Source organism: Puntigrus tetrazona, chromosome 4, assembly GCF_018831695.1.
Source record: "Puntigrus tetrazona isolate hp1 chromosome 4, ASM1883169v1, whole genome shotgun sequence".
NCBI classification, from domain to species: Eukaryota; Metazoa; Chordata; class Actinopteri; order Cypriniformes; family Cyprinidae; genus Puntigrus; species Puntigrus tetrazona.
Window position 1 is genome coordinate 26192728 of NC_056702.1, and position 21438 is coordinate 26214165.

The window sequence follows — 21438 nt, forward strand, 5'->3', positions numbered from 1 at the left end:
TGGCTACCTGGAAAGACATCAAGCGAAGAGGATGGAATTCGAACCCATGCGCAGAGCACAAATGGATTAGCAGCCCATCGCCTTAACCACTCTGCCACCTCGTTGTTGGCCGGTCTGCAAATCCGACTTGGCCGCTTTTTTGCCAGATCGCCTTTCAACGCCCGAATGTACATTCAACCTATTTTCACGACGCTAGGCAGAAAGAGTGGAGGAGCACGAGCATCGTGACTGAAAAGATGGAGCGCTTCACGGATTTGCGTGTCATCCTTTCGCAGGGGCCATGCTAATCTTCTCTGTATCGATCCAATTTTAGTATATGTGCTGCCGTGGCGAGCACAAGACTGCTGCTCGCTCCAGGTATGTGTACCCTTCGGGTCCCCGCGAGCTCTCGCCAAGGTGGTAGGGTCCATCGAGCCGCCTCGACACTCAGATACCGTGCTGTACTGGGGTGCAGTACAGTACACGGCAGCGCCCGCTGAGGCAAGGGGCTGGACACACCTGTCCATGGCACCGAGACCTATTGCAAAAGGGGGCGTGGCCTCTGCCTTTCTCAAAACAAGGGGTGGCAGGAAAGGAGAGAAAACAAAACCAGTCAGACCGGTGACAGCTGCGGGCAGTTAAATACATGTAAGAACTGCAGCTGGGTTGTGGTGAAATATCTCTAGGGCAAAGGAGATGGGGAACGATTTTAAAAGCAAGCGCTCCCACGCTGAGACGGGCAGACCGGGATCCAGCGTAACGTGTTGTAAATGGTAGGGTGGATGCGGGAGGTAACCCTGCGACTGAGCTGCGATGAATACTGGGTCCTCTGGGTTAGCAGACACTCTTTGCAGCCCCCTAGGCCAGAAGGCTGACTGCGCGCGGTTTGAAGCTTGTTACCACCCTGTCGGTCCACGCCCACTTAGGTGGGCTGAAGAGGTCGCGCACCTCGTGGGCATTCTTTCGCAGAGGCAATATTGTAGCCTATGAGGCTCATCCGAGGCGCGATCATTGCTGGTTGAAAACTTTACCCAATACCTCGCCGGGATGACTTGAAATACAGTCAGCCTTGGCAATTTTTGCCAGCCTGTCCGGAGGCTTTGCGTTTGGTTGAAAAAGATAAGCTCTTCTTCTTTCTCTTCTTTTTTCAATCACGTGCAGGTTTTTGACCTTTGTGCAGCCGAGGAACTGCATTGAGCGTGTCGGACAAGGAAGATGAACGAAAGGTGTAAAGCGATGGTGTTTGCCAGATTGGATTCTAAAAGAATTGGACAAGAATTGTCCGTGAGGATGGTCTTCCAAACCCACGCGTGTAGAGCAAAACGGCTAAGCAGTCCAATCCGACACGCCCTTATCATCAGCTGGTTAGTAGGGCACGCAAAGAAGTGAATGGCCTGGGTCAGAAAACAAAGCTGCAGAGCTCTTGGGTTGGCCACCTGGAAAGACACCAAGCGACGAGGATGGGATTCGAACCCACGCGCAGCAGAGCACAATGGATTAGCAGTCCATCGCCTTAACCACTCGCCACCTCGCCGATGGCCACGCCGCAGCGACTTTTGGAAGAAGACCTGAAAGGAGGAGTCAAAATGGAAAGAACAGACATTGACAGAAAACAAGGGCCTAGCAGTGTCAAAGAGAAGCGAACAGAAGGCTGCTTCTGAAGAAGCTGCTGGCGGGCTCGTCCGGGATTTGAACCCGGGACCTCTCGCACCCTAAGCGAGAATCATACCCCTAGACCAACGAGCCTACTGGGCCCTGAACAGGGGGTCTTCTGCAGGAACCCCCTTTGGCACCTCCCTAGCAGAGAGAAAGGAAAAGAACATCTACAGCAACTACAAAATAAGGGAATTTTTGTCATGAAAGTAGTTAAACACAAGAAATGAAAGACAAATAAGGAACTCGTACTAACATGGAAATAATTGAAGCCCTCGACACAGTGTCAAAGGCAAACAAATGACAGGCGGTCTCTGAATGGATTGAAAACTGGGGCTGGGCCTAACATGTAGATGGATTTTAGGGAGGATGCTGCTTAAATGGTCAGATGGCCCTCAGAGCTTGAGCTCTCGGTCAGTTCTTCATCTAAAACAGGTCCCACCGAGATTTGAACTCGGATCGCTGGATTCAGAGTCCAGAGTGCTAACCATTACACCATGGAACCCTAGCTGCGGTTGCTTGTGCTCAGAAGGCCACAAAAGCAAGCATCTCTCAAGGGATTCGGTTGACCTTTCTTCTCTGGCAAGAAGACACTGAGGTTCCACCGAGATTTGGACTCGGATCGCTGGATTCAAAGTGCAGAATGCTGACCGATACACTATGGAAACCAGGGATTCCGCGGAGAGAGAGAGTGACGGGATGGAAAGTGCCACAGTCAAATTGGTAGCATCAGTAGGGTGTCTGCACTTTTTTGGCAAGGTAGAAAAGGCTGAAACCTGCAAGCTTCAGAACTGTGCCCAAACGATACACCTGGGGTGCAGTAGAGTACAAACGGCAGCATCCGCTGAGGTAAGGGGCTGGACACATCTGTCCATGGCACCGAGTACTATTGCAAAAGGGGGCGTGGCCTCTGCCTTTCTCAGAACAAGAGGTGGGCGGAAAGCAGAGCTGCTGAGCTCTGGGTTGGCTACCTGGAAAGACATCAAGCGAAGAGGATGGAATTCGAACCCATGCGCAGAGCACAATGGATTAGCAGCCCATCGCCTTAACCACTCTGCCACCTCGTTGTTGGCCGGTCTGCAAATCCGACTTGGCCGCTTTTTTGCCAGATCGCCTTTCAACGCCCGAATGTACATTCAACCTATTTTCACGACGCTAGGCAGAAAGAGTGGAGGAGCACGAGCATCGTGACTGAAAAGATGGAGCGCTTCACGGATTTGGCGTGTCATCCTTTCGCAGGGGCCATGCTAATCTTCTCTGTATCGATCCAATTTTAGTATATGTGCTGCCGTGGCGAGCACAAGACTGCTGCTCGGCTCCAGGTATGTGTACCCTTCGGTCCCCGCGAGCTCTCGCCAAGGTGGTAGGGTCCATCGAGCCGCCTCGACACTCAGATACCGTGCTGTACTGGGGTGCAGTACAGTACACGGCAGCGCCCGCTGAGGCAAGGGGGCTGGACACACCTGTCCATGGCACCGAGACCTATTGCAAAAGGGGGCGTGGCCTCTGCCTTTCTCAAAACAAGGGGTGGCAGGAAAGGAGAGAAAACAAAACCAGTCAGACTGGTGACAGCTGCGGGCAGTTAAATACATGTAAGAACTGCAGCTGGGTTGTGGTGAAATATCTCTAGGGCAAAGGAGATGGGGAACGATTTTAAAAGCAGCGCGCTCCCACGCTGAGACGGGCAGACCGGGATCCAGCGTAACGTGTTGTAAATGGTAGGGTGGATGCGGAGGTAACCCCTGCGACTGAGCTGCGCTGCGATGAATACTGGGTCCTCTGGGTTAGCAGACACTCTTTGCAGCCCCCAGGCCAGAAGGCTGACTGCGCGGCGGTTTGAAGCTTGTTACCACCCTGTCGGTCCACGCCCACTTAGGTGGGCTGAAGAGGTCGCGCACCTCGTGGGCATTCTTTCGCAGAGGCAATATTGTAGCCTATGAGGCTCATCCGAGGCGCGATCATTGCTGGTTGAAAACTTTACCCAATACCTCGCCGGATGACTTGAAATACAGTCAGCCTTGGCAATTTTTGCCAGCCTGTCCGGAGGCTTTGCGCTTGGTTGAAAAAGATAAGCTCTTCTTCTTTCTCTTCTCTTTTTCAATCACGCAGGTTTTCGACCTTTGTGCAGCCGAGGAACTGCATTGAGCGTGTCGGACAAGGAAGATGAACGAAAGGTGTAAAGCGATGGTGTTTGCCAGATTGGATTCTAAAAAGAATTGGACAAGAATTGTCCGTGAGGATGGTCTTCCAAACCCACGCGTAGAGCAAAACGGCTAAGCAGTCCAATCCGACACGCCCCTTATCATCAGCTGGTTAGTAGGGCACGCAAAGAAGTGAATGGCCTGGGTCAGAAAACAAAGCTGCAGAGCTCTGGGTTGGCCACCTGGAAAGACACCAAGCGACGAGGATGGGATTCGAACCCACGCGCGTGCAGAGCACAATGGATTAGCAGTCCATCGCCTTAACCACTCGCCACCTCGCCGATGGCCACGCCGCAGCGACTCTTTGGAAGAAGACCTGAAAGGAGGAGTCAAAATGGAAAGAACAGACATTGACAGAAAACAAGGGCCTAGCAGTGTCAAAGAGAAGCGAACAGAAGGCTGCTTCTGAAGAAGCTGCTGGCGGGCCTGTCCGGGATTTGAACCCGGGACCTCTCGCACCCTAAGCGAGAATCATACCCTCTAGACCAACGAGCCTACTGGGCCCTGAACAGGGGTCTTCTGCAGGAACCCCTTTGGCACCTCCCTAGCAGAGAGAAAGGAAAAGAACATCTACAGCAACTACAAAATAAGGGAATTTTTGTCATGAAAGTAGTTAAACACAAGAAATGAAAGACAAATAAGGAACTCAGACTAACATGGAAATAATTGAAGCCCTCACACAGTGTCAAAGGCAAACAAATGACAGGCGGTCTCTGAATGGATTGAAAACTGGGGCTGGGCCTAACATGTAGATGGATTTTAGGAGGATGCTGCTTAAATGGTCAGATGGCCCTCAGAGCTTGAGCTCTCGGTCAGTTCTTCATCTAAAACAGGTCCCACCGAGATTTGAACTCGGATCGCTGGATTCAGAGTCCAGAGTGCTAACCATTACACCATGGAACCCTAGCTGCGGTTGCTTGTGCTCAGAAGGCCACAAAAGCAAGCATCTCTCAAGGGATTCGTTGACCTTTCTTCTCTGGCAAGAAGACACTGAGGTTCCACCGAGATTTGGACTCGGATCGCTGGATTCAAAGTGCAGAATGCTGACCGATACACTATGGAAACCAGGGATTCCGGAGAGAGAGAGTGACGGGATGGAAAGTGCCACAGTCAAATTGGTAGCATCAGTAGGGTGTCTGCACTTTTTTTGGCAAGGTAGAAAAGGCTGAAACCTGCAAGCTTCAGAACTGTGCCCAAACGATACACCTGGGGTGCAGTAGAGTACAAACGGCAGCATCCGCTGAGGTAAGGGGCTGGACACATCTGTCCATGGCACCGAGTACTATTGCAAAAGGGGGCGTGGCCTCTGCCTTTCTCAGAACAAGAGGTGGGCGGAAAGCAGAGCTGCTGAGCTCTGGGTTGGCTACCTGGAAAGACATCAAGCGAAGAGGATGGAATTCGAACCCATGCGCGCAGAGCACAAATGGATTAGCAGCCCATCGCCTTAACCACTCTGCCACCTCGTTGTTGGCCGGTCTGCAAATCCGACTTGGCCGCTTTTTTGCCAGATCGCCTTCAACGCCCGAATGTACATTCAACCTATTTTCACGACGCTAGGCAGAAAGAGTGGAGGAGCACGAGCATCGTGACTGAAAAGATGGAGCGCTTCACGGATTTGCGTGTCATCCTTTCGCAGGGGCCATGCTAATCTTCTCTGTATCGATCCAATTTTAGTATATGTGCTGCCGTGGCGAGCACAAGACTGCTGCTCGGCTCCAGGTATGTGTACCCTTCGGGTCCCCGCGAGCTCTCGCCAAGGTGGTAGGGTCCATCGAGCCGCCTCGACACTCAGTATACCGTGCTGTACTGGGGTGCAGTACAGTACACGGCAGCGTCCGCTGAGGCAAGGGGCTGGACACACCTGTCCATGGCACCGGAGACCTATTGCAAAAGGGGGCGTGGCCTCTGCCTTTCTCAAAACAAGGGGTGGCAGGAAAGGAGAGAAAAACAAAACCAGTCAGACCGGTGACAGCTGCGGGCAGTTAAATACATGTAAGAACTGCAGCTGGGTTGTGGTGAAATATCTCTAGGGCAAAGGAGATGGGGAACGATTTTAAAAGCAGCGCGCCCCACGCTGAGACGGGCAGACCGGGATCCAGCGTAACGTGTTGTAAATGGTAGGGTGGATGCGGGAGGTAACCCTGCGACTGAGCTGCGATGAATACTGGGTCCTCTGGGTTAGCAGACACTCTTTGCAGCCCCCTAGGCCAGAAGGCTGACTGCGCGGGCGGTTTGAAGCTTGTTACCACCCTGTCGGTCCACGCCCACTTAGGTGGGCTGAAGAGGTCGCGCACTCGTGGGCATTCTTTCGCAGAGGCAATATTGTAGCCTATGAGGCTCATCCGAGGCGCGATCATTGCTGGTTGAAAACTTTACCCAATACCTCGCCGGGATGACTTGAAATACAGTCAGCCTTGGCAATTTTTGCCAGCCTGTCCGGAGGCTTTGCGTTTGGTTGAAAAAGATAAGCTCTTCTTCTTTCTCTTCTCTTTTTCAATCACGCAGGTTTTTGACCTTTGTGCAGCCGAGGAACTGCATTGAGCGTGTCGGACAAGGAAGATGAACGAAAGGTGTAAAGCGATGGTGTTTGCCAGATTGATTCTAAAAAGAATTGGACAAGAATTGTCCGTGAGGATGGTCTTCCAAACCCACGCGCAGTAGAGCAAAACGGCTAAGCAGTCCAATCCGACACGCCCCTTATCATCAGCTGGTTAGTAGGGCACGCAAAGAAGTGAATGGCCTGGGTCAGAAAACAAAGCTGCAGAGCTCTGGGTTGGCCACCTGGAAAGACACCAAGCGACGAGGATGGGATTCGAACCCACGCGCAGAGCACAATGGATTAGCAGTCCATCGCCTTAACCACTCGCCACCTCGTCGATGGCCACCCGCAGCAGCGACTCTTTGGAAGAAGACCTGAAAGGAGGAGTCAAAATGGAAAGAACAGACATTGACAGAAAACAAGGGCCTAGCAGTGTCAAAGAGAAGCGAACAGAAGGCTGCTTCTGAAGAAGCTGCTGGCGGGCTCGTCCGGGATTTGAACCCGGGACCTCTCGCACCCTAAGCGAGAATCATACCCTAGACCAACGAGCCTACTGGGCCCTGAACAGGGGGTCTTCTGCAGGAACCCCCTTTGGCACCTCCCTAGCAGAGAGAAAGGAAAAGAACATCTACAGCAACTACAAAATAAGGGAATTTTTGTCATGAAAGTAGTTAAACACAAGAAATGAAAGACAAATAAGGAACTCGTACTAACATGGAAATAATTGAAGCCCTCGACACAGTGTCAAAGGCAAACAAATGACAGGCGGTCTCTGAATGGATTGAAAACTGGGGCTGGGCCTAACATGTAGATGGATTTTAGGGAGGATGCTGCTTAAATGGTCAGATGGCCCTCAGAGCTTGAGCTCTCGGTCAGTTCTTCATCTAAAACAGGTCCCACCGAGATTTGAACTCGGATCGCTGGATTCAGAGTCCAGAGTGCTAACCATTACACCATGGAACCCTAGCTGCTGTTGCTTGTGCTCAGAAGGCCACAAAAGCAAGCATCTCTCAAGGGATTCGGTTGACCTTTCTTCTCTGGCAAGAAGACACTGAGGTTCCACCGAGATTTGGACTCGGATCGCTGGATTCAAAGTGCAGAATGCTGACCGATACACTATGGAAACCAGGGGATTCCGCGGAGAGAGAGAGTGACGGGATGGAAAGTGCCACAGTCAAATTGGTAGCATCAGTAGGGTGTCTGCACTTTTTTTTGGCAAGGTAGAAAAGGCTGAAACCTGCAAGCTTCAGAACTGTGCCCAAACGATACACCTGGGGTGCAGTAGAGTACAACGGCAGCATCCGCTGAGGTAAGGGGCTGGACACATCTGTCCATGGCACCGAGTACTATTGCAAAAGGGGGCGTGGCCTCTGCCTTTCTCAGAACAAGAGGTGGGCGGAAAGCAGAGCTGCTGAGCTCTGGGTTGGCTACCTGGAAAGACATCAAGCGAAGAGGATGGAATTCGAACCCATGCGCAGCAGAGCACAATGGATTAGCAGCCCATCGCCTTAACCACTCTGCCACCTCGTTGTTGGCCGGTCTGCAAATCCGACTTGGCCGCTTTTTGCCAGATCGCCTTTCAACGCCCGAATGTACATTCAACCTATTTTCACGACGCTAGGGCAGAAAGAGTGGAGGAGCACGAGCATCGTGACTGAAAAGATGGAGCGCTTCACGGATTTGCGTGTCATCCTTTCGCAGGGGCCATGCTAATCTTCTCTGTATCGATCCAATTTTAGTATATGTGCTGCCGTGGCGAGCACAAGACTGCTGCTCGGCTCCAGGTATGTGTACCCTTCGGTCCCCGCGAGCTCTCGCCAAGGTGGTAGGGTCCATCGAGCCGCCTCGACACTCAGATACCGTGCTGTACTGGGGTGCAGTACAGTAGTACACGAGGCAGCGCCCGCTGAGGCAAGGGGCTGGACACACCTGTCCATGGCACCGGAGACCTATTGCAAAAGGGGGCGTGGCCTCTGCCTTTCTCAAAACAAGGGGTGGCAGGAAAGGAGAGAAAACAAAACCAGTCAGACTGGTGACAGCTGCGGGCAGTTAAATACATGTAAGAACTGCAGCTGGGTTGTGGTGAAATATCTCTAGGGCAAAGGAGATGGGGAACGATTTTAAAAGCAAGCGCTCCCACGCTGAGACGGGCAGACCGGGATCCAGCGTAACGTGTTGTAAATGGTAGGGTGGATGCGGGAGGTAACCCTGCGACTGAGCTGCGATGAATACTGGGTCCTCTGGGTTAGCAGACACTCTTTGCAGCCCCCTAGGCCAGAAGGCTGACTGCGCGGCGGTTTGAAGCTTGTTACCACCCTGTCGGTCCACGTCCACTTAGGTGGGCTGAAGAGGTCGCGCACCTCGTGGGCATTCTTTCGCAGAGGCAATATTGTAGCCTATGAGGCTCATCCGAGGCGCGATCATTGCTGGTTGAAAACTTTACCCAATACCTCGCCGGGATGACTTGAAATACAGTCAGCCTTGGCAATTTTTGCCAGCCTGTCCGGAGGCTTTGGCGCTTGGTTGAAAAAGATAAGCTCTTCTTCTTTCTCTCTCTTTTTCAATCACGTGCAGGTTTTTGACCTTTGTGCAGCCGAGGAACTGCATTGAGCGTGTCGGACAAGGAAGATGAACGAAAGGTGTAAAGCGATGGTGTTTGCCAGATTGGATTCTAAAAAGAATTGGACAAGAATTGTCCGTGAGGATGGTCTTCCAAACCCACGCGCAGTAGAGCAAAACGGCTAAGCAGTCCAATCCGACACGCCTTTATCATCAGCTGGTTAGTAGGGCACGCAAAGAAGTGAATGGCCTGGGTCAGAAAACAAAGCTGCAGAGCTCTGGGTTGGCCACCTGGAAAGACACCAAGCGACGAGGATGGGATTCGAACCCACGCGCAGAGCACAATGGATTAGCAGTCCATCGCCTTAACCACTCGCCACCTCGCCGATGGCCACGCCGCAGCGACTCTTTGGAAGAAGACCTGAAAGGAGGAGTCAAAATGGAAAGAACAGACATTGACAGAAAACAAGGGCCTAGCAGTGTCAAAGAGAAGCGAACAGAAGGCTGCTTCTGAAGAAGCTGCTGGCGGGCCTCGTCCGGGATTTGAACCCGGGACCTCTCGCACCCTAAGCGAGAATCATACCCCCTAGACCAACGAGCCTACTGGGCCCTGAACAGGGGTCTTCTGCAGGAACCCCTTTGGCACCTCCCTAGCAGAGAGAAAGGAAAAGAACATCTACAGCAACTACAAAATAAGGGAATTTTTGTCATGAAAGTAGTTAAACACAAGAAATGAAAGACAAATAAGGAACTCAGACTAACATGGAAATAATTGAAGCCCTCGACACAGTGTCAAAGGCAAACAAATGACAGGCGGTCTCTGAATGGATTGAAAACTGGGGCTGGGCCTAACATGTAGATGGATTTTAGGAGGATGCTGCTTAAATGGTCAGATGGCCCTCAGAGCTTGAGCTCTCGGTCAGTTCTTCATCTAAAACAGGTCCCACCGAGATTTGAACTCGGATCGCTGGATTCAGAGTCCAGAGTGCTAACCATTACACCATGGAACCCTAGCTGCGGTTGCTTGTGCTCAGAAGGCCACAAAAGCAAGCATCTCTCAAGGGATTCGGTTGACCTTTCTTCTCTGGCAAGAAGACACTGAGGTTCCACCGAGATTTGGACTCGGATCGCTGGATTCAAAGTGCAGAATGCTGACCGATACACTATGGAAACCAGGGGATTCCGCGGAGAGAGAGAGTGACGGGATGGAAAGTGCCACAGTCAAATTGGTAGCATCAGTAGGGTGTCTGCACTTTTTTTGGCAAGGTAGAAAAGGCTGAAACCTGCAAGCTTCAGAACTGTGCCCAAACGATACACCTGGGGTGCAGTAGAGTACAACGGCAGCATCCGCTGAGGTAAGGGGCTGGACACATCTGTCCATGGCACCGGAGTACTATTGCAAAAGGGGGCGGGCCTCTGCCTTTCTCAGAACAAGAGGTGGGCGGAAAGCAGAGCTGCTGAGCTCTGGGTTGGCTACCTGGAAAGACATCAAGCGAAGAGGATGGAATTCGAACCCATGCGCAGAGAGCACAATGGATTAGCAGCCCATCGCCTTAACCACTCTGCCACCTCGCTGTTGGCCGGTCTGCAAATCCGACTTGGCCGCTTTTTTGCCAGATCGCCTTTCAACGCCCGAATGTACATTCAACCTATTTTCACGACGCTAGGCAGAAAGAGTGGAGGAGCACGAGCATCGTGACTGAAAAGATGGAGCGCTTCACGGATTTGGCGTGTCATCCTTTCGCAGGGGCCATGCTAATCTTCTCTGTATCGATCCAATTTTAGTATATGTGCTGCCGCGGCGAGCACAAGACTGCTGCTCGGCTCCAGGTATGTGTACCCTTCGGGTCCCCGCGAGCTCTCGCCAAGGTGGTAGGGTCCATCGAGCCGCCTCGACACCTCAGATACCGTGGCTGTACTGGGGTGCAGTATAGTACACGGCAGCGCCCGCTGAGGCAAGGGGCTGGACACACCTGTCCATGGCACCGAGACCTATTGCAAAAGGGGGCGTGGCCTCTGCCTTTCTCAAAACAAGGGGTGGCAGGAAAGGAGAGAAAACAAAACCAGTCAGACCGGTGACAGCTGCGGGCAGTTAAATACATGTAAGAACTGCAGCTGGGTTGTGGTGAAATATCTCTAGGGCAAAGGAGATGGGGAACGATTTTAAAAAGCAAGCGCTCCCACGCTGAGACGGGCAGACCGGGATCCAGCGTAACGTGTTGTAAATGGTAGGGTGGATGCGGAGGTAACCCTGCGACTGAGCTGCGATGAATACTGGGTCCTCTGGGTTAGCAGACACTCTTTGCAGCCCCCAGGCCAGAAGGCTGACTGCGCGGCGGTTTGAAGCTTGTTACCACCCTGTCGGTCCACGCCCACTTAGGTGGGCTGAAGAGGTCGCGCACTCGTGGGCATTCTTTCGCAGAGGCAATATTGTAGCCTATGAGGCTCATCCGAGGCGCGATCATTGCTGGTTGAAAACTTTACCCAATACCTCGCCGGATGACTTGAAATACAGTCAGCCTTGGCAATTTTTGCCAGCCTGTCCGGAGGCTTTGGCGCTTGGTTGAAAAAGATAAGCTCTTCTTCTTTCTCTTCTCTTTTTCAATCACGCAGGTTTTCGACCTTTGTGCAGCCGAGGAACTGCATTGAGCGTGTCGGACAAGGAAGATGAACGAAAGGTGTAAAGCGATGGTGTTTGCCAGATTGGATTCTAAAAAGAATTGGACAAGAATTGTCCGTGAGGATGGTCTTCCAAACCCACGCGTGTAGAGCAAAACGGCTAAGCAGTCCAATCCGACACGCCCCTTATCATCAGCTGGTTAGTAGGGCACGCAAAGAAGTGAATGGCCTGGGTCAGAAAACAAAGCTGCAGAGCTCTGGGTTGGCCACCTGAAAGACACCAAGCGACGAGGATGGGATTCGAACCCACGCGCAGAGAGCACAATGGATTAGCAGTCCATCGCTTTAACCACTCGCCACCTCGCCGATGGCCACGCCGCAGCGACTTTTGGAAGAAGACCTGAAAGGAGGAGTCAAAATGGAAAGAACAGACATTGACAGAAAACAAGGGCCTAGCAGTGTCAAAGAGAAGCGAACAGAAGGCTGCTTCTGAAGAAGCTGCTGGCGGGCCTCGTCCGGGATTTGAACCCGGGACCTCTCGCACCCTAAGCGAGAATCATACCCCCTAGACCAACGAGCCTACTGGGCCCTGAACAGGGGTCTTCTGCAGGAACCCCTTTGGCACCTCCCTAGCAGAGAGAAAGGAAAAGAACATCTACAGCAACTACAAAATAAGGGAATTTTTGTCATGAAAGTAGTTAAACACAAGAAATGAAAGACAAATAAGGAACTCGTACTAACATGGAAATAATTGAAGCCCTCGACACAGTGTCAAAGGCAAACAAATGACAGGCGGTCTCTGAATGGATTGAAAACTGGGGCTGGGCCTAACATGTAGATGGATTTTAGGAGGATGCTGCTTAAATGGTCAGATGGCCCTCAGAGCTTGAGCTCTCGGTCAGTTCTTCATCTAAAACAGGTCCCACCGAGATTTGAACTCGGATCGCTGGATTCAGAGTCCAGAGTGCTAACCATTACACCATGGAACCCTAGCTGCGGTTGCTTGTGCTCAGAAGGCCACAAAACAAGCATCTCTCAAGGGATTCGGTTGACCTTTCTTCTCTGGCAAGAAGACACTGAGGTTCCACCGAGATTTGGACTCGGATCGCTGGATTCAAAGTGCAGAATGCTGACCGATACACTATGGAAACCAGGGGATTCCGCGGAGAGAGAGAGTGACGGGATGGAAAGTGCCACAGTCAAATTGGTAGCATCAGTAGGGTGTCTGCACTTTTTTGGCAAGGTAGAAAAGGCTGAAACCTGCAAGCTTCAGAACTGTGCCCAAACGATACACCTGGGGTGCAGTAGAGTACAACGGCAGCATCCGCTGAGGTAAGGGGCTGGACACATCTGTCCATGGCACCGGAGTACTATTGCAAAAGGGGGGTGTGGCCTCTGCCTTTCTCAGAACAAGAGGTGGGCGGAAAGCAGAGCTGCTGAGCTCTGGGTTGGCTACCTGGAAAGACATCAAGCGAAGAGGATGGAATTCGAACCCATGCGTGCAGAGCACAAATGGATTAGCAGCCCATCGCCTTAACCACTCTGCCACCTCGTTGTTGGCCGGTCTGCAAATCCAGACTTGGCCGTTTTTTGCCAGATCGCCTTTCAACGCCCGAATGTACATTCAACCTATTTTCACGACGCTAGGGCAGAAAGAGTGGAGGAGCACGAGCATCGTGACTGAAAAGATGGAGCGCTTCACGGATTTGGCGTGTCATCCTTTCGCAGGGGCCATGCTAATCTTCTCTGTATCGATCCAATTTTAGTACATGTCCTGCCGTGGCGAGCACAAGACTGCTGCTCGGCTCCAGGTATGTGTACCCTTCCGGGCTCCCTGCGAAGAGCTCTCGCCAAGGTGGTAGGGTCCATCGAGCCGCTCGATAGACGTCGACACGTATAGACCGGAGTGGACCTCTCGATGATACCGCGTGCTGTACTGGGGTGCAGTACAGTACACGCGGCAGCGTCCGCTGAGGCAAGGGGGCTGGACACACCTGTCCATGGCACCGAGACCTATTGCAAAGGGGGCGTGGCCTCTGCCTTTCTCAAAACAAGGGGTGGCAGGAAAGGAGAGAAAACAAAACCAGTCAGACTGGTGACAGCTGCGGGCAGTTAAATACATGTAAGAACTGCAGCTGGGTTGTGGTGAAATATCTCTAGGGCAAAGGAGATGGGGAACGATTTTAAAAGCAAGCGCTCCCACGCTGAGACGGGCAGACCGGGATCCAGCGTAACGTGTTGTAAATGGTAGGGTGGATGCGGGAGGTAACCCTGCGACTGAGCTGCGATGAATACTGGGTCCTCTGGGTTAGCAGACACTCTTTGCAGCCCCCTAGGCCAGAAGGCTGACTGCGCGGCGGTTTGAAGCTTGTTACCACCCTGTCGGTCCACGTCCACTTAGGTGGGCTGAAGAGGTCGCGCACCTCGTGGGCATTCTTTCGCAGAGGCAATATTGTAGCCTATGAGGCTCATCCGAGGCGCGATCATTGCTGGTTGAAAACTTTACCCAATACCTCGCCGGGATGACTTGAAATACAGTCAGCCTTGGCAATTTTTGCCAGCCTGTCCGGAGGCTTTGCGTTTGGTTGAAAAAGATAAGCTCTTCTTCTTTCTCTTCTCTTTTTTCAATCACGTGCAGGTTTTCGACCTTTGTGCAGCCGAGGAACTGCATTGAGCGTGTCGGACAAGGAAGATGAACGAAAGGTGTAAAGCGATGGTGTTTGCCAGATTGGATTCTAAAAAGAATTGGACAAGAATTGTCCGGTGAGGATGGTCTTCCAAACCCACGCGTGTAGAGCAAAACGGCTAAGCAGTCCAATCCGGACACGCCCCTTATCATCAGCTGGTTAGTAGGGCACGCAAAGAAGTGAATGGCCTGGGTCAGAAAACAAAGCTGCAGAGCTCTGGGTTGGCCACCTGGAAAGACACCAAGCGACGAGGATGGGATTCGAACCCACGCGTGCAGAGCACAATGGATTAGCAGTCCATCGCCTTAACCACTCGGCCACCTCGCCGATGGCCACGCCAGCAGCGACTCTTTGGAAGAAGACCTGAAAGGAGGAGTCAAAATGGAAAGAACAGACATTGACAGAAAACAAGGGCCTAGCAGTGTCAAAGAGAAGCGAACAGAAGGCTGCTTCTGAAGAAGCTGCTGGCGGGCTCAAATCAGGATTTGAACCCGGGACCTCTCGCACTCCTAAGCGAGAATCATACCCCTAGACCAACGAGCCTACTGGGCCCTGAACAGGGGTCTTCTGCAGGAACCCCTTTGGCACCTCCCTAGCAGAGAGAAAGGAAAAGAACATCTACAGCAACTACAAAATAAGGGAATTTTTGTCATGAAAGTAGTTAAACACAAGAAATGAAAGACAAATAAGGAACTCAGACTAACATGGAAATAATTGAAGCCCTCGACACAGTGTCAAAGGCAAACAAATGACAGGCGGTCTCTGAATGGATTGAAAAATGGGGCTGGGCCTAACATGTAGATGGATTTTAGGGAGGATGCTGCTTAAATGGTCAGATGGCCCTCAGAGCTTGAGCTCTTCAGTCACTGAGGTTCCACCGAGATTTGAACTCGGATCGCTGGATTCAGAGTCCAGAATGCTGACCATTACACCATGGAACCCTAGCTGGGTTGCTTCTGGAAGGCCAGAGAGCAAGATCTGACAAGGATGGACCTTTCTTCTCTCTGGCAAGAAGACACAGTCAAGATTTGGTATCGCTGGATTCAAAGTGCAGAATGCTGACTGATACACTATGGAAACCAGTAAGGTAGAAAGAGGCGGGAAACCATGCCACAGTCAGAACTGGTGCATCAAGCGTGTCTGCACTTTTTGGGGTGCAGTAAGGCTGAAACCTGCAAGCTTCAGAACTGTGCCCAAACGATACACCTGGGGTGCTAGAGACAGCATCTGTCTGGACATGGCACCGGAGTACTATTGCAAAAGGGGCGTGGCCTCTGCCTTTCTAGAACAAGAGGTGGGCGGAAAGCAGAGCTGCAGAGCTCTGGGTTGGCTACCTGGAAAGGCATCAGCGAAGAGGATGGAATTCGAACCCACGCGCAGAGCACAAATGGAGCAGCCCATCAAACCACTGAATTAGCAGCCCATCGCCAACCAACGGCCCGAATGTACATTCAACCTATTTTCACGACGCTAGGGCAGAAAGAGTGGAGGAGCACGAGCATCGTGACTGAAAAGATGGAGCGCTTCACGGATTTGCGTGTCATCCTTTCGCAGGGGCCATGCTAATCTTCTGTATCGATCCAATTTTAGTATATGTGCTGCCGTGGCGAGCACAAGACTGCTGCTCGGCTCCAGGTATGTGTACCCTTCGGTCCCTGCGAGCTCTCGCCAAGGTGGTAGGGTCCATCGAGCCGCCTCGACACCTCGTATACCGTGCTGTACTGGGGTGCAGTACAGTACACGGCAGCGTCCGCTGAGGCAAGGGGCTGGACACACCTGTCCATGGCACCGGAGACCTATTGCAAAAGGGGGCGTGGCCTCTGCCTTTCTCAAAACAGGGGTGGCAGGAAAGGAGAAAAAACAAACCAGTCAGACCGGGTGACAGCTGCGGGCACTACCTGGAGCAGGATCGTCTGTGTTTCGCGTCCAATCGCCGAGCTCGCTTTCCATTTTGACAATGGACGAAACGGCCAACCGCAGCGTCGCGCTTTTGAGAATGGACGGGAGCCAATCAGAGCGCCGAGCTGTCCATTGTTGAGGAGCCAATCAGAGCGCGCGAGCTGTCCATTGTTGAGGCAAGCCGACTGCCGCGCTATCCATTGTGTTGGGAGCAGACTTTACGCAGTCCTGAGGAAAATTGACAGATTTCAATATCGACAGAAGAAAATTGCATAATTCGACAAAGTAAGTATTAAATGTTTTTCCTCACCGTTTGCTATGTTTTTGAGCTGATAATTCATTACGTTTTAAGTCATCGTTCATGTTTTTATGTTTAAAAACTATGACTTCCGTAACGACTTTTGAACATCTTCTCTATAATTACAATTTGCCTTTAATCTTATTTATTACATTCCATTTAGTCGTTTTATATCTCGGGAAAAAGCGTTACAACTGTCATTAAATTCCCCGGGGAAATTCAAAATGATTTGACTTGAGTGACGTGTGGTGTAGTAACCATGACGTGTTTGTCGTCGCGTTGTTTGCCTTTAATCTTAGTTATTACATTCCATTTAGTAAGTTTCAACTGTATAAACAAAGTATTGCTATACATAAAAATCTGAATGAAAAAAAAACAACGTGGCAGCTTGTAAACATTTACCATGTGCAATATTTACTATAGTGGAAGTGTAGTAAAAGTGTTTTTGTTAGCATAGTTTCACAAGATTTTTAAAAGTTTATTTTGGGTAAAAAACAATCATTTTTACATCAAAGTTTGTTGTTTTGCTATAGTGTGAATGTAGTAATCCTGTTTTGTGTTTGCAGATTGATTACTATTTGTATAAACACATATGCAAGTGCTAAACATAATCATTTTAAATGACAAAGGAAAGTAATACATCAATTAACCATAGATATATAAACGTGCAGTTACAAAACTGTAGTTACTATGAAGAAACATACGTTTAACCACAGTTTGAACTGAATTAACAATGCGTTTATTTTTTTGTCATTATTACACACTAAATGTAGTAACTAACATAACAGTAAATTGGCATAATCGGATGTAACTATTCAAACTAAACAAAAACTAATCTTACCTCTATTGTTAGCGCATTTAGTCATAATAATGTTCAAATACTGTATAATTGAAGTGTAACACTTTAAAAACAAGGTTTATTTATTATTTATTTGTAGTAAAATAATTTTCATTTGCTGTAATGAGTGCCATTATTTAATTACCTTGAATGTGTATATATATATATATAATTGTCATCGTATAAACAAATTGAAATTGGCTGTGTAGTTGTCTAGTGTGCTTGCAAAAATGCACATTATTTAGAGTTATTTCCAAATTGTGTTTAGATGAGTACCAAGCCAAAGACCCACAAGGCCATGGGTGATGTCGAGTGGATGAACAGGTTGAGGGCTTTTGCAAGCTCTGGTGCATGGCCTTCTGGAGGCAACAGACCAGCACCACGGCAGCGGACGTGGTATGACCTCTACCAGAAGGTAAAGTTACAGTATCTCATTACATTGTACGGAGGTGAATCAAAACCTGTAAATGAAACAAATCTTGGATTTGTTTGATATGATTTACAAAATTTACTGGTATTCCCATCCTTGTGACGACACAATAACGTGATAAATACCAGGTGAACACAAACACACACGGACACGGACACATGCGCACACACACACACACAAAGTACATAATAGACTCCAATTAAACTGTATAATAAAAAAATGATGAACATAAAAGTCACTTTAACTGGTAACTTTACCTTCTGGTAGAGGTCATACCACGTCCGCTGCCGTGGTGCTGGTCTGTTGCCTCCAGAAGGCCATGCACCAGAGCTTGCAAAAGCCCTCAACCTGTTCATCCACTCGACATCACCCATGGCCTTGTGGGTCTTTGGCTTGGTACTCATCTAAACATAATTTGGAAATAACTCTAAATAATGTGCATTTTTGCAAGCACTAGACAACTACACAGCCAATTTCAATTTGTTTATAATGATACAATTATATATATATATATATATACACACATTCAAGGTAACTAAATAATGGCACTCATTACAGCAAATGAAAATTATTTTACTACAAATAAATAATAAATAAACCTTGTTTTTAAAGTGTTACACTTCAATTATACAGTATTTGAACATTATTATGACTAAATGCGCTTACAATAGAGGTAAGATTAGTTTTTGTTTAGTTTGAATAGTTACATCCGATTATGCCAATTTACTGTTATGTTAGTTACTACATTTAGTGTGTAATAATGACAAAAAAAAATAAACGATTGTTAATTCAGTTCAAAACTGTGGTTAAACGTATGTTTCTTCATAGTAACTACAGTTTTGTAACTGCACGTTATATATCTATGGTTAATTGATGTATTACTTTCCTTTGTACTTTCCTTTCCCAAGCGCGTAGCGGTTGGCCGTTAAATCCATTGTCAAAAATGGAAAGCGAGCTCGGCGATTGGACCGCGAAACACAGACGATCCTGCTCCAGATCGAAGGCACACAGTGTGTGAGCAGAACCTCATCTTTTCAGCTTTCTGCAGTTCGACCAATGACCCTGGAAGAAAAGAAGCTTCATGGCGAACCAACTGCTAGTTTGACGAAGGAAGCAAAAGCAAAACAGCCTTCCCATACCGAGTCGAACCCGGGCCGCCTGGGTGAAAACCAGGAATCCTCACCGCTAGACCATATGGGAACAGACTGAAGAGTAGATTCTGGGCCATTTTCCATGCGTGTGGCCGGCCCATGATTTCGTAGAGGTCTTTAGCTTTTGTTGTGGGATTTTAAAAGAAGTAAGACTAGAATTACCCGAAGACCCAAACTGATGGCAGAACAGATATTGAGGCAAATTGAGAAATTATCCCTAAAACTGAGATGCAGTTTGAATAGTATACGTGGCGGATTATTAGTTGAGTTTGATTTAGTTGACAAGTTTTTCTCTGCGCCCAGGTGGCAGCAATAGGAAGCTGAGAACAATAGTCTGTTAGAGGAAGAAAAATGGAAAGCGAGGGAAGAAGGGGAGAAGGGAAGAAGAAAAAGGCGAAAAAGAGGAAAATGAGGAGGAAAGTGGCTCTAATCCCTTTAATGTGCGCTAAAGCAATGTTTTTGTAAGTGTTTGTTTGCAATAAATTGCTTTTAAAAAAACGTTTTCCTGTTGTTTTATTCATTTGTGAGGGAGAACGGTTGATCACAAGGTACCTGGTTCGAATCCCGCTGCTGCCAGGAATAAAAGTCGTTACTTAATGCTACGAATTTTTCTGAAATTGCCAATAAACCTTTTATTAATTTTATGTTGCTGATTGTCAATATTCTCTTCAGTTCAGTTTTTCACTTTTAATTTAAATTATACTTCTACTGCAGCTATTTTCTAAATAAAATAGTATAAATAGTCCGTTTATTTCTGAAACAATCCTAAAATTTCTCTGAATTTTTAAAAATGTCTATAACCTTTGAATGAAAATGTAGAAAAGTAAAACATGGAAAAGAGAGTTATGTAATCAGGACCATTTTATTATTTTTCAATTAGTCATAGCCAATTATTCATTGCAAAAACAACAGAAAGAACAGAACATGAACAAACCTTAAACATATCCATGACACTTGTGCATTCTTGGCACAAATAAAAGAACAAAAACAAAACTATACACATAAATAAAATGTCTTGTGCATTCTTTCAACATAAATAAAACTAAATATAAATAAAAACAAAATAAAATAAAAAAGTTACCATGCCTCTCTCGGAAAAAAAAAAAAGCAAAACAAAGCTATACAGATTAATAAAACTTTTTATATTCTTTACACATAAATAAACATCATAAATAAAGTTTCCATTTCTCTTCTGTAAAAAAAATAAAATAAAACTATACACATAAATAAACCTTCTTTAAAGTTTCTTTTTTTTTTTATTTAGTTTTTTAATATTCTCCAACCACTGCTCCTTTGGTAGTGTCTCTACAGAGGGGCAGTATATAATGCCTTTGTATTGGTTGGGCACTATCTGGTCAACCTCATTTCCAATAAGGGTTACCCAGAGTGCTGTCCCTGTCCATGGCCGGCCAGCTTCTTTGTGATCTGAAATTTACAAATGTAACAAGACTTTTATGTTCATCATTTTTTTTATTATACAGTTTAATTGGAGTCTATTATGTACTTTGTGTGTGTGTGTGTGTGTGCGCATGTGTGTCCGTGTCCGTGTGTGTTTGTGTTCACCTGGTATTTATCACGTTATTGTGTCGCCACAAGGATGGGAATACCAGTAAATTTTGTAAATCATATCAAACAAATCCAAGATTTGTTTCATTTACAGGTTTTGATTCACCTCCAGACAATGTAATGAGATACTGGTAACTTTACCTTCTGGTAGAGGTCATACCACGTCCGCTGCCATGGTGCTGGTCTGTTGCCTCCAGAAGGCCATGCACCAGAGCTTGCAAAGCCCTCAACCTGTTCATCCACTCGACATCACCCATGGCCTTGTGGGTCTTTGGCTTAGTACTCATCTAAACACAATTTGGAAATAACTCTAAATAATGTGCATTTTTGCAAGCACTGAACAACTACACAGCCAATTTCAATTTGTTTATAATGATACAATTATATATATATATATATATACACATTCAAGGTAACTAAATAATGGCACTCATTACAGCAAATGAAAATTATTTTACTACAAATAAATAATAAATAAACCTTGTTTTTAAAGTGTTACACTTCAATTATACAGTATTTGAACATTATTATGACTAAATGCGCTTAGAGAGTGTAAGATTAGTTTTGTTTAGTTTGAATAGTTACATCCGATTATGCCAATTTACTGTTATGTTAGTTACTACATTTAGTGTGTAATAATGACAAAAAAATAAACGCATTGTTAATTCAGTTCAAAACTGTGGTTAAACGTATGTTTCTTCATAGTAACTACAGTTTTGTAACTGCACGTTTATATATCTATGGTTAATTGATGTATTACTTTCCTTTGTCATTTAAAATGATTATGTTTAGCACTTGCATATGTGTTTATACAAATAGTAATCAATCTGCAAACACAAAACAGGATTACTACATTCACACTATAGCAAAACAACAAACTTTGATGTAAAATGATTGTTTTTACCCAAAATAAACTTTTAAAAATCTTGTGAAACTATGCTAACAAAACACTTTTACTACACTTCCACTATAGTAAATATTGCACATGGTAAATGTTTACAAGCGTCACGTTGTTTTTT

General features: G+C 47.8%; 28 non-coding genes and 1 pseudogene across 28 annotated transcripts; 6 read left to right on the forward strand and 23 right to left on the reverse strand.

The window, feature by feature from the left end:
• Nucleotides 1–230: 230 nt before the first annotated feature.
• LOC122343914 lies at nucleotides 231–337 on the reverse strand. The gene has a single exon (XR_006250895.1). It is a non-coding gene; the product is annotated as a U6 spliceosomal RNA (small nuclear RNA).
• A 599-nt stretch (nucleotides 338–936) lies between these two features.
• Nucleotides 937–1077, forward strand: LOC122343902. Its single transcript, XR_006250884.1, has one exon. It is a non-coding gene; the product is annotated as a U4 spliceosomal RNA (small nuclear RNA).
• A 354-nt stretch (nucleotides 1078–1431) lies between these two features.
• On the reverse strand, nucleotides 1432–1513 carry trnas-gcu. Its single transcript has one exon. It is a non-coding gene; the product is annotated as a tRNA-Ser (tRNA).
• Nucleotides 1514–1653: 140 nt separating this feature from the next.
• On the reverse strand, nucleotides 1654–1725 carry trnap-agg. Its single transcript has one exon. It is a non-coding gene; the product is annotated as a tRNA-Pro (tRNA).
• Nucleotides 1726–2065: 340 nt separating this feature from the next.
• Nucleotides 2066–2137, reverse strand: trnaq-cug. Its single transcript has one exon. It is a non-coding gene; the product is annotated as a tRNA-Gln (tRNA).
• Nucleotides 2138–2825: 688 nt separating this feature from the next.
• On the reverse strand, nucleotides 2826–2933 carry LOC122343917. Its single transcript, XR_006250898.1, has one exon. It is a non-coding gene; the product is annotated as a U6 spliceosomal RNA (small nuclear RNA).
• Nucleotides 2934–3539: 606 nt separating this feature from the next.
• On the forward strand, nucleotides 3540–3679 carry LOC122343895. Its single transcript, XR_006250879.1, has one exon. It is a non-coding gene; the product is annotated as a U4 spliceosomal RNA (small nuclear RNA).
• A 352-nt stretch (nucleotides 3680–4031) lies between these two features.
• trnas-gcu lies at nucleotides 4032–4114 on the reverse strand. The gene has a single exon. It is a non-coding gene; the product is annotated as a tRNA-Ser (tRNA).
• A 141-nt stretch (nucleotides 4115–4255) lies between these two features.
• On the reverse strand, nucleotides 4256–4328 carry trnap-agg. Its single transcript has one exon. It is a non-coding gene; the product is annotated as a tRNA-Pro (tRNA).
• A 336-nt stretch (nucleotides 4329–4664) lies between these two features.
• Nucleotides 4665–4736, reverse strand: trnaq-cug. Its single transcript has one exon. It is a non-coding gene; the product is annotated as a tRNA-Gln (tRNA).
• Nucleotides 4737–5424: 688 nt separating this feature from the next.
• LOC122343915 lies at nucleotides 5425–5531 on the reverse strand. The gene has a single exon (XR_006250896.1). It is a non-coding gene; the product is annotated as a U6 spliceosomal RNA (small nuclear RNA).
• Nucleotides 5532–6135: 604 nt separating this feature from the next.
• On the forward strand, nucleotides 6136–6276 carry LOC122343903. Its single transcript, XR_006250885.1, has one exon. It is a non-coding gene; the product is annotated as a U4 spliceosomal RNA (small nuclear RNA).
• A 354-nt stretch (nucleotides 6277–6630) lies between these two features.
• On the reverse strand, nucleotides 6631–6709 carry trnas-gcu. Its single transcript has one exon. It is a non-coding gene; the product is annotated as a tRNA-Ser (tRNA).
• Nucleotides 6710–6852: 143 nt separating this feature from the next.
• Nucleotides 6853–6923, reverse strand: trnap-agg. Its single transcript has one exon. It is a non-coding gene; the product is annotated as a tRNA-Pro (tRNA).
• Nucleotides 6924–7263: 340 nt separating this feature from the next.
• On the reverse strand, nucleotides 7264–7335 carry trnaq-cug. The gene has a single exon. It is a non-coding gene; the product is annotated as a tRNA-Gln (tRNA).
• Nucleotides 7336–8028: 693 nt separating this feature from the next.
• LOC122343916 lies at nucleotides 8029–8135 on the reverse strand. The gene has a single exon (XR_006250897.1). It is a non-coding gene; the product is annotated as a U6 spliceosomal RNA (small nuclear RNA).
• A 606-nt stretch (nucleotides 8136–8741) lies between these two features.
• Nucleotides 8742–8882, forward strand: LOC122343904. Its single transcript, XR_006250886.1, has one exon. It is a non-coding gene; the product is annotated as a U4 spliceosomal RNA (small nuclear RNA).
• Nucleotides 8883–9238: 356 nt separating this feature from the next.
• Nucleotides 9239–9317, reverse strand: trnas-gcu. The gene has a single exon. It is a non-coding gene; the product is annotated as a tRNA-Ser (tRNA).
• A 140-nt stretch (nucleotides 9318–9457) lies between these two features.
• On the reverse strand, nucleotides 9458–9532 carry trnap-agg. The gene has a single exon. It is a non-coding gene; the product is annotated as a tRNA-Pro (tRNA).
• Nucleotides 9533–9869: 337 nt separating this feature from the next.
• Nucleotides 9870–9941, reverse strand: trnaq-cug. The gene has a single exon. It is a non-coding gene; the product is annotated as a tRNA-Gln (tRNA).
• A 691-nt stretch (nucleotides 9942–10632) lies between these two features.
• Nucleotides 10633–10740, reverse strand: LOC122343918. Its single transcript, XR_006250899.1, has one exon. It is a non-coding gene; the product is annotated as a U6 spliceosomal RNA (small nuclear RNA).
• Nucleotides 10741–11341: 601 nt separating this feature from the next.
• On the forward strand, nucleotides 11342–11481 carry LOC122343898. Its single transcript, XR_006250880.1, has one exon. It is a non-coding gene; the product is annotated as a U4 spliceosomal RNA (small nuclear RNA).
• Nucleotides 11482–12055: 574 nt separating this feature from the next.
• Nucleotides 12056–12130, reverse strand: trnap-agg. The gene has a single exon. It is a non-coding gene; the product is annotated as a tRNA-Pro (tRNA).
• Nucleotides 12131–12467: 337 nt separating this feature from the next.
• Nucleotides 12468–12539, reverse strand: trnaq-cug. Its single transcript has one exon. It is a non-coding gene; the product is annotated as a tRNA-Gln (tRNA).
• A 693-nt stretch (nucleotides 12540–13232) lies between these two features.
• On the reverse strand, nucleotides 13233–13345 carry LOC122343922 (annotated as a pseudogene).
• A 637-nt stretch (nucleotides 13346–13982) lies between these two features.
• On the forward strand, nucleotides 13983–14123 carry LOC122343905. The gene has a single exon (XR_006250887.1). It is a non-coding gene; the product is annotated as a U4 spliceosomal RNA (small nuclear RNA).
• A 359-nt stretch (nucleotides 14124–14482) lies between these two features.
• Nucleotides 14483–14564, reverse strand: trnas-gcu. Its single transcript has one exon. It is a non-coding gene; the product is annotated as a tRNA-Ser (tRNA).
• Nucleotides 14565–15106: 542 nt separating this feature from the next.
• Nucleotides 15107–15178, reverse strand: trnaq-cug. Its single transcript has one exon. It is a non-coding gene; the product is annotated as a tRNA-Gln (tRNA).
• A 568-nt stretch (nucleotides 15179–15746) lies between these two features.
• LOC122343924 lies at nucleotides 15747–15851 on the reverse strand. Its single transcript, XR_006250904.1, has one exon. It is a non-coding gene; the product is annotated as a U6 spliceosomal RNA (small nuclear RNA).
• Nucleotides 15852–21438: the final 5587 nt, after the last annotated feature.